Source organism: Elephas maximus, chromosome 25 (assembly GCF_024166365.1).
Source record: "Elephas maximus indicus isolate mEleMax1 chromosome 25, mEleMax1 primary haplotype, whole genome shotgun sequence".
NCBI classification, from domain to species: domain Eukaryota; kingdom Metazoa; phylum Chordata; class Mammalia; order Proboscidea; family Elephantidae; genus Elephas; species Elephas maximus.
Genome location: NC_064843.1, coordinates 13,254,452 through 13,271,822, shown reverse-complemented (window position 1 = coordinate 13,271,822; position 17,371 = coordinate 13,254,452).

The window sequence follows — 17,371 nt, the reverse complement described above, 5'->3', positions numbered from 1 at the left end:
CCCTCCAGCCCCAGAAGCATGGTAGAGGTTGCCATTCCTGACCCTAGAACTACCCCCTTCCACTTCCACATATCCCAGATGTCCCTGGTGGTGCAATGGTTAAGGGTCTTGGCTATTGATGATTCAAATCCACCCAGAAGCACCTCGGAAGAAGGGCTTGGCAATCTGCTTCCCCAAAATCAACCACTGAGAACCCTGTTGAACACAGTTCTACTCTGACACACATGGGGTCGCGATGAGTCGGAACTGTCTGGTTTAGGTACCCCTACACACACATTTCCCAAAGATCCATCGCTGGCCCCAAATGTGACTCTTATGCAGTACCCTAAATCACTTTCACTTCTCAGAAAATGTCTCCCTTCTGTTTGCCCTTTTTCCTCCCCCCGCCCAAAAATCCCATTTTCTGCTGGAAGAATCCCCAAGTGGCTGTGGGGGAATTCTTCAGTAATCCAGAGGCTTAGAAAAAGACAGCACGTGTGGAGCCAGACAGATGTGGGTCTCATCCTGCCTTCACCACTCCACTCCACCTAAGCCTCAGTTTCCTCATCTGCAGAACTGTACCTGATTCATGAGGTTTTTGTGAGGATTAAGGGCGCCAAGGAAAAGTGCCAAATAAACAGCAGCTATGTTTGCATACTTCTCCTTGAAGGCATACTTCTCCTTGAAGATATCATGCCAGCGAGTCCATACGTATTGCATAAATATTGACTCGTTTTGGTGTAACGAAAAATTTGGGGAAGGGGGGAAGGCCAAAACAAAACATTTAGAGGAGTAGTTAATGGTATTTCCCTGTTTAGCTCTAAGGGGTCCGGGGCGTCTGATAATTTTATGAGGGGCTTCCTACGTGACTCAGATGCAGAAGCAGTTTGCTAAGTAGTGCAGAGACTCAGTTGCCCAGGGGGCTGTCTTAAGCAGTTGACACTTGCAAATTACAACTTTTGAAGAGCACTCAGACACCTGGCCGTAGTCGGATCCTCCAGAGGGCCTGCAGCGCCACCTCCTGGGCGCCCAGGCTTAGTACAAGGCTCTCCAGCTCCCCAACCACGTCTGCGGATAAAGGAGGCCGGGGGACCGCTCAGTTGCACAGCCACCTGCACGCATACCCGGGCTGGAGGTCAGCGAAGCGTGGGTCCCCGGACGCCCGCCTCCTAGGCCGAGCTCTGCAGCCCCTGGCAACCTTCAGGGTTCTGGGTCCACGTCGCCTTCACGCAGGAGCGCCCCCAATCTTTAGCCGCAGAGCGTGCCCGAAATGCTGATAGGAACGGCTTCCAATTAGCTGGCATCCGGAAGGAAGAAACTTGCCCTGGTGCCAGCCAGGGCTCGGGATGCCTCCCACGTCAGTAGGGACCCAGGGGCCCCATTATCCTCCCTATGCCTCAAGCCTCTTATCTGCAAAACAGAGGTGGTGACAATGCCAACCCCACAGGGTTAGTGTAAGGAGTAAATGGGACAATTTGTATAAAGCACTCAGAGCCTGCACAAGGGTGTACAATAAACAGCAGCAATTAATACTAGGCCTGTGTCTTAGTCATCTAGTGCTGCTTTAACAGAAGTACCACAAGCAGGTGGCTTTAACAAAGAGAAATTTATTTTCTCACGATCTAGTACGTTATAAGTTCAAACTCAGGGCGCTGGCTCCAGGAGAAGGCTTTCTCTCTCCATCAGCTCTAGAGGAAGGTCCTTGTCCTCAATCTTCCCCTGGTGGAGGAACTTCTCAGGAGTAAGGACCCTGTGTCCAAAGGACGTGCTCTGCTCCTGGTCCTGCTTTCTTGGTGGTATGAGGTCCCCAACTCTCCTGTTTCCTTCTCTTTCATCTCTTGACGAGATAAAAGGTGGTGCAGGCCCCAGCCCAGGGGAACTCTCTTTACCTTGGATCAGGGACGTGACCTGAGTAAGGATGGTGTTACAATCCTACCCATCCTCTCAAAGTAAAATTACAATCACAAAATGGAGGATGACCACACAATACTGGGAATCGTGGCCTAATCAAGTTGACACATATTTTGGGTGGGATAAAATTCAATCCATGACAGCGCGACTCCCTCGATAATGGTAACAATCATAAATGGAAGCTGCCTTGGCATAGCGGTGTAGCCACTATCACAGACCGTGAACTTACTATATTAGATCCATACATGTACTGAATGTTTTTAAATATAAAGCATTCCCATAAAATTGATAACATTATTATTCTCATTTTACAGATAAGGAATAAGCTCAGAGAGTTAAGGCAACTTGTCCAAGTGTTCCTAGCAAGCATGTGGCAGGACCAGAATTTAAACACCAGCCGACTTCTCGTGGTGTGAAGTAGATTTTGACTCACAGCAACCCCGTGTGACAGAGTAGAACTGCCCCATCGGGTTCCCTAGGCTGTGATTTTTATGGGAGCAGATCACCAGGTCTTTTTCCAGCGGAGCCACTGGGTGGGTTTGAACCGCAACCTTTTGGTTAGCAGCCAACCCCTTAACCGCTGCATCACCAGGGCACCTTCATTGCGCAATAAGCTACTCTTTTTCGCTGTGGTGGTTTTACAAGTACTTCTTTCCTCAAGCGCCCCCATCAGATTAGATGGCCCAGGTCCTACTCCCTGTCCCCGCCGAGCTCAAAGCCTTTATTTGAGTCTGGCTCAAAGGTTTACCCTCTTACAATGAATGAAGAAAGAAACTCAACGATGGTTACAGTGTTACTGTGATTAGCTTCAGGGAGGGCATGGTATGAGCCAGGCTCTGTGCAGATTCGTGTGTTCTCTCTCTTAATCCTCACAGCAACCCCATGAGGCTGGTACTATTACTATCCCCACTTTACAGATGAGAAAACCAAGGCTCGGGGCCATTGACTGACTTGTCTAGTCACACAGCTACTATGAGGTAAAGCTGGAACGCACACCTAAGCCCCAGCTTTTAACTCCAGCTAAAGCCAGTTTAACTTTTAAACCCAGTCCTGTTCTTATTGATTGTTGTTCAGTTGAGTTGACTCTGACTCATGGCAACCACATGTGTGTCAGAGGAGAATTGTGCTCCACAGCGTTTTCAATGGCTAACTTTTTGGAAGTCCATTGCCAGGCCTTTCTTCAGAGAGGTGCCTCTGGGTGGACCCAAACCTCCAACCTTTTGGTTAGCAGCTGAGTGCATTAATCATTCGCACCACCCAAGGACTCCCTAAAAGACCCTTAGCCCCAAAGTATTAGACCAATCATCCACCTCATTTGCAGAAACAAGAAGAGAAAACCCAATAAGGTGGGAACCTGGGGCAGGAGGAATCAGAATTCCTCTTAACTCACATGCCAGAAGGAACCCTGGAGGTGCAAACAGTTAGGCACTCAGCTGCTAACCGAAAAGTTGGTGGTTCAAACCCACCCAGCTGCTCCAGGGGAGAAAGACATGATAATCTGCTCCAATAAAGATAAAAAATATATAAAGATAACAACCAAGAAAACCTCATGGGGAAGTTCTGCTTTGGAATGCATGGGGTCACTATGAGTCAGAATCAACTGGAGTGTACCTCACAACCACCACAGGCCAGGCACTGGCTCAGCGCTCTAAAGATGCTACCAGATTTAAGCACTAAGAGGTGCTCACTATTGTTATCCACATTTCAGAGGTGATAGAGGCGAAGTTGCTTGCCAAGTCACCACAGTTGGTAAGCGACTGAGTCAGAATGGAGTCCCGGTCTGTCTGACTCCATGGCCCATGTCCTCAGCCTTGACTTTCCCCAGAGCCATGCGGAAAAGCAAAGAACATGATCCAAAGTCAATTCAAGTTTAAATTCCCCAAGGTGTGGGCCAGGAGAAGGGGGTCTTTCTGATGTGAGTGGGACAGAAGTAGAAGGAGGTATAGTGTCACTTGGAGAGAAACATGGAGATGGATTAGAACTCTCTCCAGTTGGCTGCAGGCTTCCCCTGGGAAGCAGGAGGCGAGGGCAGGTGCTGAGACAGGAGACATCAGGGCAAAAGGACGGACCCCAGGAGGACCGGAAACACTCAGAACAGTTTCTGCAGAACCCGGGAAAGAGAGAAACAGCACTGGAATAAAAATGCCCTTGTTCTCAGGAAGACTCCATAAGTCAAAAAGGAGTATTTGGAGGAAACAGAGCCATCGATCCCCGGCATTGCCCACTTTCTATTTCAACACCATCTCTGCTTGTTTTTCTGAGTCTACCTTCCCACATTCCTATAAACACAAGCCACTATAAGTAATCCCAAGGCCAGTGACCCCAGAACAGATCAACACTGTGTTCCCTTGGAAACTAGGAACAAGTGGTTCCTCCCCTGAAGTGGAAGGTCCTTCTTGCTTCAGTGACTCATACCCCTTCAATATTAACACACATATACAAACGTTCCCACACATACATACTTACCCATACATGCACACACACCCACACATGCACACACATACCCATATATACATACACATACATTCATTCACATACACACATATGCATGTATACACAGATGTGCACACACATGCACCCACATAAACATGAACACACATACCCACACATGCACACACACACCCACATGTGCACATACATACACACATGCACACACATACCCACATATACATACACATACATGCATTCACATATACACACATGCATGTAAACACAGATGTACACATGCGCACACGTACACATGCACACATACCCACATGTGCACACACACGCATGCATACACACATGCCCACACATAACCAAACATACATACACCTGTGTGCACATTCACACATAATCCACACACATGCACACACATACCCAAACATGCACACACATATCCACATCTGCACACACATACACATGCGCACATACACACTTGTATACACACATGCACACACATACCCATACACATATGTGCACATTCACACATAACCCACACACATGCACACACACATATACATACCTACACACATGGACACACCTTCACATTTGCAACTTCCCATGTGCACACACACACTCCCTGTGTCACTCACACACATCACCACACCCACCCACACACACACACCCTCTATGAGTTACCCACTCAGTGGTCATTATCTTCTACTTTCCTGCTAACAGAACCCCAATTTTGCTCAGGAAAACAAAGTGCCTGCTCAGGTCTAAGCCAAGACAGCATCCTCCAGACTCCCTTGCAGCTAAGAGTGGCCATGTGACCAATTCTGGCTAATGAAACATCAGGGGCTTCTCATGTGCATGTTAACATATTTTTAGTATTTTAATTCCAGCCCAAGTGCCAGACACATGAGTGAAGTGGCCTCCAGATGATCCCAGCCCTCAGCTGTTCAAGTCACCCAGCCATGTAAGTGTCCCCCACTGTGTCAGACAGACCTTAGGTCATTGACCCCAATAATTCCTACCTCGTGGTGTCCATCCTTTGTGTAGTCTTCACCCCTGAGTGTGGACAGAACCTGTGACTTGCTTCTAACCAATACAGAATATGGCAAAGGTGATGGGATGTGACTTCCCTTGACTAGATTATGCTATATGGCAAAGGTGACGGGGAGCACTCTCATGAGTATGCTACGTCATGTAAGACTCCACCTTGAGTGGACTGGATATCCCTGGGTGGTGCAAACAGTTTGTGCTTCACTACTAACCTAAAGGTCGAAGGTTCAAACCCATTCAGTGGTGCCGTGGAAGAAAGGCCTGGTGATCTGCTTCTGTAGAGATTACAGCCAAGAAAACCCTATGGAGCAGTTCTACTCTGCACACATGAGGTTGCCACGGTAGGAACTGGCTCCACGGCAGCAGGTGAGTGGACTGGAGAGACTCTCCCTGCTGGCTTTGGAGAACTAAACTGCCAGCTTGTGAACTGTCTATGGAGAAGGCATCGGAGAAGGAGCTATGGTGGCCTCTGGTGGCCAACAACCAGGAAAATCAATGAATGAGAACCTCAACCTCAATGGTGTCCCACAACCATAAGAAGAATTCTGCCGACAGCCTGAGGGAGCTTGGAAGTGGATCATTTTTAAATTAGATGGTTAAGGACAAGAAAAGGAGCCCTGGCAGCATAGCAGTTAGGCACTCAGCTGCTAAGTGAAAGGTTGGTTCCAATCCACCAGCAGCTACTTGGGAGAAAGACCTGGTGATCTGCTCTGTAAAGATTAAAAAAAAAAAAAAAGGCCAAACTCATTGCTCTCCAGTCAGTCCCAACTCATTGCAACCCTATAAAACAGCGTGGAACTTCCCCATAGGGTTTCCGAGGCTGTAATCTTAATGGAAGCAGATTGACAAGTCTTTCTCCTGCTGAGCGCTGGTGAGTTCAAGCCACCATTCTCGTTAAGCAATTAATATACATTTTGTTTTGTGACACTGGTGGCCAACCCCAGGACATGTCAAAACTCTCCCCACCTCGACCTGGGGTTCCCCATTACGAGCTTTCCTGTCCCCTCCTACCTTCTTGTCCTGGCCCCTGGTTTGGTATGCCGATTTAGTCTCATTTTGTTTTACGGGCTTGTCTAATTTTTGGCTAAAGGATGAACCTCAGGAGTGACTTTATTACTGAGTGATAAGGGTATCCAGGGCCATAGTCTTGGGGTTTTCCAGTCTCTGTCAGACCTGTAAGTCTGGTCTTTTTTATGAGTTAGAATTTTGTTTTACATTTTTCTCTGGCTCTATCCAGGACGCTGTATTGTGATCCCTGTCAGAGCAGTCGGTGGTGGTAGCTGGGCACCATCTAGTTGTGCCGGACTCAGTCTAGTGGAGGCTGTGTTAGCTGTGGTCCATCAGCCCTTTGGACTAATCTTTCCCTTGTGACTTCGGTTTTATTCATTCTCCTTTGCTCCAGACACGGTGAGACCAGTGGAGTATCTTAGATGGCCACTCACAAGCTTTTAAGACCCCAGACGCTACTCGCCAAAGTAGAATGTAGAACATTTTCTTTATAAACTATTTTATGCCAGTTGAGCTAGATGTTCCTCAAGACCGTGGTCCCCACAGCCCTCGGCCCAGTAATTTGGTCCCTCAGGTAGTTTGGATATGTGTCTATGGGGCTTCGTACAATTTGAAAAGCTGGACTATATGAAGAACAGGGCATTAGGATTGGAGGAAAGCTCATTAACAACCTGAGTTATGCTGATGACACAACCTTGCTTGCTCAAAGTGAAGACATGAAGCACTTACTGAAGAAGATCAAAGATCACAGTCTTCAGTATTACACCTCAACATAAAGAAAACAAAAATCCTCACAACTGGACCAATGAGCAACATCATGATAAACGGAGAAAAGATTGAAGTTGTCAAGGATTTCATTTTACTTGGATCCACAATCAACAGCCATGGAAGCTGCAGTCAAGAAATCAAAAGACACACTGCAATGGGCAAATCTGCTGCAAAGGACCTCTTCAAAGTGTTGAAAAGCAAAGATGTAACTTTGAAGACTAAGGTATGCCTGACCCAAGCCATGCTATTTTCAATCGCATCACAAGCATGCAAAAGCTGGACAACGAATAAGGATACAGAAGAATTGACACCTTCGGATCATGATGTTGGCAAAGAATATTGAATAACATGGACTGCCAAAAGAACGAACATTCTATCTTGGAAGAAGTACAACCAGAATGTTCCTTAGAAGCAAGGATGGCGAGACTGCATCTTACATACTTTGGACATGTCAGGAGGACATCAAGCTTGGTAAAGTACTGGGTCATCGGAAAAGAGGAAGACCCTCAACGAGATGAATTGACACAGAGGCTGCAACAATGTGCTGGAGCGTAACAATGATTTTGAGTATGGCGCAGAACCGGGCAGTGTTTCGTTATATGGTACATAGACTCGACAGCATGTAACAACAACATGGAGCTTCCATGACAAAGTTGTGCTGGTTTCCCCCGTATAGTGTACTATATTACCTTTCACCAAAGTTATCACTTATCTATTGTCTATTCAGCATTTTTCCCTCCAACCCCTCCCCTCCCTCATCAAAGATTGTTTTTGTGTGTAAACCTTATCACGAGTTTTTATAGTAGCAGTCTCATACAATATTTGTCCTTCTGTGATTGACGTATTTCACTCAGCATAATGCCCTCCAGATTCATCCATGTTGTAAGGTGCTTTGAAGATTCATCATTGTTCTTTATCGTTGTGTAGTATTCCATTGTGTTTGTACCATAGTCTGTTTATCCACTCATCTGTTGATGGGCACCTAGGTTGTTTCCATCTTTTGCTGTTGCAAACAATGGTGCAATGAACATGGGTGTGCATATGTCTATTCTTGTGATGGCTCTTAGTTCTCTAGGATACATTCCTAGGAGTGGGATTGCTGGATCATAGGGTATTTCTATTTCTAGTTTTTTAAAGAAGCACTGTATCGTTTTCCAAAATGGTTAAATCATTTTGCATTCCCTCCAGCAGTGCATAAGAGTTTCCTTCTCCCCACAGTCTCTCCAACATTTGTTATTTCCTGTTTTGTTGTTGTTGTTTTTTTAATTCATGCCAGTAATGCCAGCAGTGACATAGTATCTCATTGTAGTTTTGATTTGCATTTCTCTAATGGCTAGTGACATTGGGCGATGGCTAGTGATCAAGAGCATTTCCTCACGTGTCTGTTGGCTACTTTAATGTCTTTTCTGGTTAAGTGTCTGTTCATTTCCTTTGCCCATTTTTTAATTGGATTGTCTTTTTGTTGTAGAAGTGTTGAATGTTCCTGTAGATTTTAGAGATTATACCTTTGTCAGATTTATTATAGCCAAAAAAATTTTTCCCAATCTGTATGGTCTCTTTTCACTCTTTTGGTGAAGTCTTTTGATGAGCACAAGTGTTTAATTCTTAGAAGATCTCAGTCAACTAGCTTATCTTCTGGTGTTTGTGTATTGTGAGTTGTGGTTTGTATCCTGTTAATGCCGTGTATTATGGCCTCTAGAGTTGACCCTATTTTTTCTTCTATGATCTTTAGAGTTTGGGGTTTTATATTTAGGTTGTTGATCCATTTTGGGTCCTGTTTCATTTTTTCACAGATGAACATGCACTTTTGCCAGCACCATTTGTTAAAAAGACTGTCTTTTCCCCCATTTGATGGACTTTGGGCCTTTGTCGAAGATCAGGTGACCGTAGGTGAATGAATTTACATCTGAGTTCTCAATTCTGTTCCATTCAAGCCACCAACCTTTTGGTTAGCAGCCAAGCACTTAACCACTGAGCCATCAGGGCTCCTCTCTAAAGATTACAGACTAGAAAACCCTATGGGACAGTTTACTCGGTCACATGCAGTCACTCTGAGTCTGAATCAACTCGATGGCAATTCGATTGTGATCTTCCAAAGCCTAAATATTTTAGACTATGGAAGATGTTTTTTTAAGTGATTTTTTTATATTTTCTATTTAAAGATTTTATTTTTTTAATTGCTTGGAAGATTGAGGGTGATAATGTTAATAAATTTTTATATTTTTAGTTAGTTGTTTAAGTATTTTAGTTATTTGATATGTGAAGAGGAATTTTTTAAGTGGGAAAATATATTTCATAAAATTTTGTTTGCTATTGTGATGATATTAATCTTTTGCTAAGGAAAAAACTTTAATTAGAAAACATATTAATGGGGAAAGTTGAAAAATTTATTTGAAGGTGTCTGATTGGATTAATTGATGGTGGTTCATCACCAATTTGAATTTGTATAATTTTTTTTGGATTATAAGTTTTATGGAATATTGAGTAATAGTTGTTTGAATACTTTTAAGAAAAAAATTATTAGTTTTTTGTTTGTTTTATGACTGGTATGAGAGTGGAAGGTTTGTTTTTATTTTTTAACAGAACAAAATAATAGATTTTTGAAGGAAAAGAAATTTACTAGGGCCTTTTAATGTATTTTTCTTATACTTAATTTTTGCCCATTTTTATTTTGTCTTAAGAAGTTGACTTTCTTTTGTGGCCAACTTTTCTTTAGTTAGTTCGTGAGGGTTTAAATGGATATTTTTTTTTATTATGAATAGTTTTAATATACATAATTGAATTTTATTTATAGCTTTAATTTTATGATAGTAATAGTTTTTTAGAAGTTGCAGGGCATTTGTAGTAATTTACTATTTATGTTTAATAGTTTTATTATTTGAAGTTTAATTTTTTTGTTTTTATACTATTTTAAAACTGTATTTTTTCAGGGTAAATTGACTATAAATATTAGTATTTTTGGAAGCAATTTAATAAATTTGAATTAAAACAGGAGTTGATAAAGCTGTGGCAAGATTTAAAATATTATATTTTTTAAAAACTATATGAGATGGAAAAAGTAATAATAATTTATAAGAGGTTAAACGGCCAGTAGAAAAATGTTTTTGTTTTTTATTTAATCAGGTTTTAATTATATGTGGGACTTGGAGTGTTAAAAAGATTTTGTAATATTTTGTAGTAGTATTATTATAAACTTGTTTATGATATATGACTTTTATTTTAAATTTTAAGTTTATTATTTTATATTTTTGTATAATTAGACTTTCATTTTAAGATACTTATGTTTTAATTATTATTAGTTAATTTGGGTTTTTGTTTTTTACATAATGTTAAAATTTTTAATAAATTTTTAAAGTTTTTTAGTAGTTTAAAATATTTTTATTAGTTTTGTAATTGTAGGTATTGTTTTTAAGTAATTTAGGGTTTAATAAGAAAGTTTAAAATGTGTTTACATTTTGCTTTAACAGAATGGGATAATGTTTTATAAAGGTATTTAAAATATTATATTTTTTGTTTTACTATTATTTTGTTTTTTGTAATTGGACAGGCAGTCCCTGGGTTACAAACATCCGATTTACAGACAAACTCATACTTGCCCTTTAATGTTATATAAATTCATCCTCACTTTGGAAAAAATGAACCAACCCCTGCTCTCAACAAATTCTTCATCACAATCACCTTCCCTTGCTGGATGTGCAGCTTTTAATTCATTGAAAAGGCGGGATGCTTTTTCTTGCACTAAAGTAGGGCTAAGTAAGAACGCTGTGTGCCGGTTCCGGGCTTCCCTACAAATTCAGCTTAGAGACGCAGGACCAGATCTGTCTGTAACCCAGGGACTACGTGTATTGTTTGTGGTTATTTTGACCCTAACGTTACAAATAATTTGAAATTGTAGCTAAGTTAGTTGTATTACTTTTTAATTTTATATTTTAGATATTTTCTTTTTTGAAGGTAAAGTTGATTTTTTATTTTAAATTTTATTATTTTATTTTAAAATATCTTTAGCTTTGTGGTATTTTGTTTTATTTTACTTTTATTTTGTCTATTTTTATGGCTTTTTAATTTTTTATTTATAAACATTTTTTAAACTAGTTATATTTTGGTTTTGTTTATATACTTTTTAATAATATGATTTAAGTTATTCATGTAAATTTATACTTATTTGTATAAATTATTCTTAATAATATTTTATTGTGTTTTCCATAGCAGTTTAGGTTCCCATTCAACAACTGCTATGTATAAATTTTTAATTATATAGATTTTTGTTTACTGTTTATGTATAAGTATTTGTTGTCAGTTTTTATTGTTTATTTTTTTAATGACCTTTTTATATTTTAAATTTTATTGTTGTTTTTGGTTTTGGGTTTTTTTTTCATTGTAAAAATGATTTTTGTTTTTTGGTTTTGTTTTGTTTTTCTTACCCTTACAGTTTTAATCAGGTAGTTTTGTTTGTTTAATTTTTGGACTAATTTATTATTTTTTAATAATAATTTTTTTTTTTTTTTACATATTTTATTGTGTGAAATGGGTTATTTACTTTAAGGAAGATTTTTATTGTATAGGCAATTTTTTGGTTCCTAGTAAAGTGTTTTTTGTTAAAATAAATTTTTTTATTAAAAATTGGGTGTTTAATTAAATGTATTGTGAGTTGAGAATATGGTATTTAACTAGGCTTTTATTAATATAGTTTTAAATATTTGTTGTGAAATTTATTTCATAAATTTTCTTAGTTGGTAAGAGAAAAAAGAGTTGTTTTATTTTCAGTATAAATTTGGGGAAATTATAATTTAATAGAAGTTAAATAATTCTAAAATTTTGGAAAATATTTGGGTTTTTAGTTTGTTATCTTTGAGTTTACAGACTTTTCATTTTATTTTTATTGTGTTTTTATATTTTATTAGGAAATTAAATAATTTTAAAATAGGTTTAACATTTTAAAATTGATTTTTAATTAGGTATAAATAAATACATATATTTGCTATAACTTTTTTTCATTTTTTAGAGATTTTAAAGTTTTATTTAAAATGTTAATTAATTGAAGTACTTTTTAAGAGGTACTTTTTCATAAATGGGTGATGTTTCATTTTAATTTATTAAGAAAATGTGAAGTTATTTTAGTTTTTTTAAATAGTTGATTTAAAATAGAGAGTTTTGAATGTTTAAAGAAGATTTACTGTAATTTTTTATAATTGAAAATAGACTTTTTGTTGTTTGTAAGATTGGATTTTTACTTGTTAGTGTTTTATTTATTTATTTGTAGAAAGTTTATTTTAAGAAGGCTATTTAGATTTATTAAATTTGATTATGGCTTTAGAATACTTGTCAAAATAAGCCTTTTTTTGGAGTTGTTTAGTTTTAACATTGTGTGGTTTTTAAATTTATTTCCTAAATAAATAACTGTATTTTAAAGAGAATGAATTTTACTAAGGCAGTTATAGCGTAAATTATTTTTAGTTAAGTTGGTTTAGAAATTCAAAGATATTGTAGGTCTGAGGACCAAATATACTTGTAGACATTTTTATTGAGGGGGTAGGAGGTCTTATTTTTATTCTTTAGATAATGGATACTTTATTTCAGGGTTTTTTTTTTTTTGGAATTGAATTTTTGGGGGAAATAATTTTGGATTTTAACTAAGAAAAAAATATTTATTTTGGACTTTAATTAAGAGGGTGTCTATTTATAGACATAGTTTCAGTTTAAGACAAGAATTTTTATAATTTAATTAGAAAGTTATTTTTTTAGATTTTAATTAGAAAAAGGAGCCCTGGTGGTGCAGCAGTTAAGCACTCAGCTGCTAACCAAAAGGTCAGTGGTTCAAACTCATCAGCCACTCTGTGGGAAAAAAATGTGGCCGTCTGCTTCTGTAACAATTAAAAAAAAAAATCTTATTGTGGTCAAGTCGATTCCAACTCATAGTGACCCTATAGGACCAAGTAGACCTGCCCCATAGGGTTTCCAAGGATTCAAACTGCTGACCTTTTGGTTAGCAGCCAACCTCTTAACCACAGCACCACCAGGGCCCCCTGTAAAGATTACAGCCTTAGAAACTCTATGGGGCAGTTCTACTCTGTCCTATACAGTTGCTGTGAGTTGGAATCAACTCAACAGCAATGGACTTGGTTTTGTTTTGGTATTAGAAAAATTAGTTATATATATATATATCCAGCAAAACTTTCTCTCGAATACAGAAGCAAAATTAGAGCATTTCCAGATAAACAGAAGTTTAGGGAATTCATAAAAACCAAACCAAAACTACATGAAATACTAAAGGGAGTTCTCTGGTTAGAAAATCAATAATATCAGATATCAACCCAAGAGTAGAACACAGGACAGAGCAACCACATGTCAACCCACATAGGGAAATCATGAAAATAAATCAAGATTAAAAAAATGGACAAAACAGGGAAACAACAGTGTCATTATGTAAAAGAAGACATCATTAAAACAGTAAACAGGGACTAAGAAATGTAGTCATAGATCTTTCATATGGAGAGGAAGACAAGGCAATATAAAGAAATAAAAGTTAGGTTTAAACTTAGAAAAACAGGGGTAGATATTATCGTAACCACAAAGGAGACTACCAATCCTACTCACCAAAATAAAATACAAGAAAAAAATAGAGACTTAGCAGAAAGAAAATCAACAACAACAAATAAGAGAAAAAGACAATATATAAAGATAAACTACTCAGCACAAAAAATTAACTGGGAAAAAGAAACTGTCAACAACACACAAAAAAAAGACATCGAAATGACAGCACTAAACTCATACCTATCCATAATTATGCTGAATGTAAATGGGCTAAATGCACCAATAAAGATACAGAGAGGGGCAGAATGGATTAAAAAAAAAGATCCATCTATATTCTGCCTACAAGAGACATACCTTAGACTTAGAGACACAAACAAACACTCAAAGGATAGAAAAAAATATATCAAGGAAACAACAATCAAAAAAGAGCAGAAGTGGCAATATTAATTTCTAATAAGATAGACTTTAAAGTTAAATCCACCACAAAGGATAAGTAAGGAAGGACACTATATAATGATTAATGTACCGGTAGGTTATAACCATATTAAATATTTATGCACCCAATGACAGGGCTGCAAAATACATAAAACAAACTCTAACAGCATTAAAAAGTCAGATAGACAGCTCCACAATTATAGCAGGAGACTTCAACACACCACTTTTGGTGAAGGACAGAACATCCAGAAAGAAGCTCAGTAGAGACACGGAAGATCTAAATGCCACAATCAACCAACTTGACTTCATAGACATATACAGAACACTCCACCCAACAGCAGCCAAGTATACTTTCTTTTCCAATGCACATGGAACATTCTCCGGAATAGACCACCTATTAGCTCATAAAGCAAGCCTTAGCAGAATCCAAAACATTGAAATATTATAAAGCATCTTCTCTGAGCATAAAGCCCTAAAAGTAGAAATCGATAACAGAAAAAGCAGGGAAAAGAAATCAAACACTTGGAAGCTGAACGATACCGTGCTCAGAAACAACTGGGTTATAGAAGACATCAAGTATGGAATAAAGAAATTCATAGACTCCAATAAGAATGAAAACACTTCCTATCAGAACCTTTGGGACACAGCTAAAGCAGTGCTCAGAGGTCAATTTATATCAACAAATGCACACATACAAAAAGAAGAAAGGGCCACGATCAAAGAGTTATCCTTACAACTTGAACAAACAGAAAGAGAGCAACAAAAGAAACCCTCAGGCACCAGAAGAAAGCAAATAATAAAAATTAGAGCAGAATTAAATGAAATAGAGAACAGGAAAACAAATGAAAGAGTTAACAAGACCAAAAGCTGGTTCTCTGAAAAAATTAACAAAATTGATAAACCATTGGCCAAACTTACAAAAGAAAAACAATAGAGGAAGCAAATAACCCAAATAAGAAATGAGATGGGTGATATCACAACAGACCCAACTGAAATTAAAAGAATCATATCAGATTACTATGAAAAATTGTACTCTAACAAATTTGAAAACTTAAAAGAAATGGATGAATTTCTAGAAAAACACTACCTACCTAAACTAACATAGAGGTAGAACAACTAAATAAACCCATAACAAAAGAAGAGTTTGAAAAGGTGATTTAAAAACTCCCAACAAAAAAAAAAGCCCTGGCGCAGACAGGCTCACTGCAGAGTTCTACCAAATTTTCAGAGAAGAGTTAGCACCACTACTACTAAAGGTATTTCAGAGCATAGAAAAGGAAGGAATACTCCCAAACTCATTCTATGAAGCCAGCATATCCCTGATACCAAAACCAGGCAAAGACACCACAAAACAAGAAAATTACAGAGCTATATCCCTCATGAACTTAGATGCAAAAATCCTCAACAAAAGTCTAGCCAACAGAATTCAACAACATATCAAAAAAAAAAAATTCACCATGACCAAGTGGGATTCATACTAGGTACGCAGGGATGGTTCAACATTAGAAAAACAATTAATGTAATCCTTTTTTTTATCATATAAATAAAAATAAAATAAAAGACAAGAACCACATGATCTTATCAATTGGTGCAGAAAAGGCATTTGACAAAGTTCAACACCAATTCATGACAAAAACTCTCAGCAAAATAGGAATAGAAGGAAAATTCCTCAGCATAATAAAGGTGTTTATACAAAGCCAACGGCCAACATCATTCTAAATGGGGAGAATCTGAAAGCATTCCCCTTGAGGCTGGGAACCAGACAGGGATGCCCTTCATCACCACTCTTATTCAACATTGTGCTGGAAGTCCTAGCCGTAGCAATTAGGCTAGATAAAGAAATAAAGGGCTTCCAGATTGGTAAGGAAGAAGCAAAAGTATCTCTGTTTACAGATGACATGATCTTATACACAGAAAATCCTAAAGAATCCTCAAGAAAACTACTGAAACTAAGAGTTCAGCAGAGTGTCAGGTTACAAGATAAACATACAAAAATCAGTTGGATTCCTCTACACCAACAAAAAGAACATCGAAGAGGAAATCACCAAATCAATACCATTTACAGTAGCCCCAAGAAGATAAAATACTTAAGAATAAATCTTACCAGAGACATAAAAGACCTATACAAAGAAAGCTACAAGACACTACTGCAAGAAACCAAAAGAGACCTAACCCAGTGCCGTCGAGTCGAATCCGGCTCATGGCGACCCTATAGAACGGAGTTACATAAGTGGAAAAACATAACTTGCTCATGGATAGGAAGACTTAACATTGTAAAAATGTCTATTCTACCAAAAGCAATCTATAGATACAATGCAATTCTCATCCAAATTCCAACGACATTTTTTGATGAGATGGAGAAACAAATCACCAACTTCATATGAAAGGGAAAGAGGCCCTACATAAGTAAAACATTACTGAAAAAGAAGAACAAAGTGGGAGGCCTCACTCTACCTGATTTCAGAACTTAACTATACCAGCACAGTAGTCAAAACAGCCTGGTACTGGTACAACAACACATACATAGACCAATGGAACAGAACTGAGAATCCAGACATAAATCCATCCATATATGAGCAGCTGATATTTGACAAAGGCCCAAAGTCAGTTAAATGGGGAAAAGACAGTCTTTTTAACAAATGGTGCTGACATAACTAGATATCCGTCTGCAAAAAAATGAAACAAGATCCATACCTCACACTATGCACAAAAACGAACTAAAAATGAATCAAAGACCTACATATAAAATCTAAAATGATAAAGATTATGGAAGAAAAAATAGGGACAATGCTAGGAGCCCTAATACATGGCATAAACAGTATAGAAAACATTACTAACATTACAGAAGAGAAACTTGATAACTGAGAGCTCCTAAAAATCAAACACCTATGTTCATCCAAAGACTTCACCAAAAGAGTAAAAAGGTTACCTACAGACTGGGAAAAAGTTTTTAGCTATGACATTTCTGACCAGCATCTGATCTCTAAAATCTACATGATACTGCAAAAACTCAACTACAAAAAGACAAATAAACCAATTAAAAAATGGGCAAAGGATATGAACAGACACTTCACTACAGAAGACATTCAGGCAGCTAACACATACCTGAGGAAATCCTCATGATCATTAGTCATTAGAGAAATGCAAATCAAAACTACAATGAGATTCCATCTCACTTCAACAAGGCTGGCATTAATCCAAAAAATGCAAAATAATAAATGTTGGAGAGGTTGCGGAGAGACTGGAACACTTA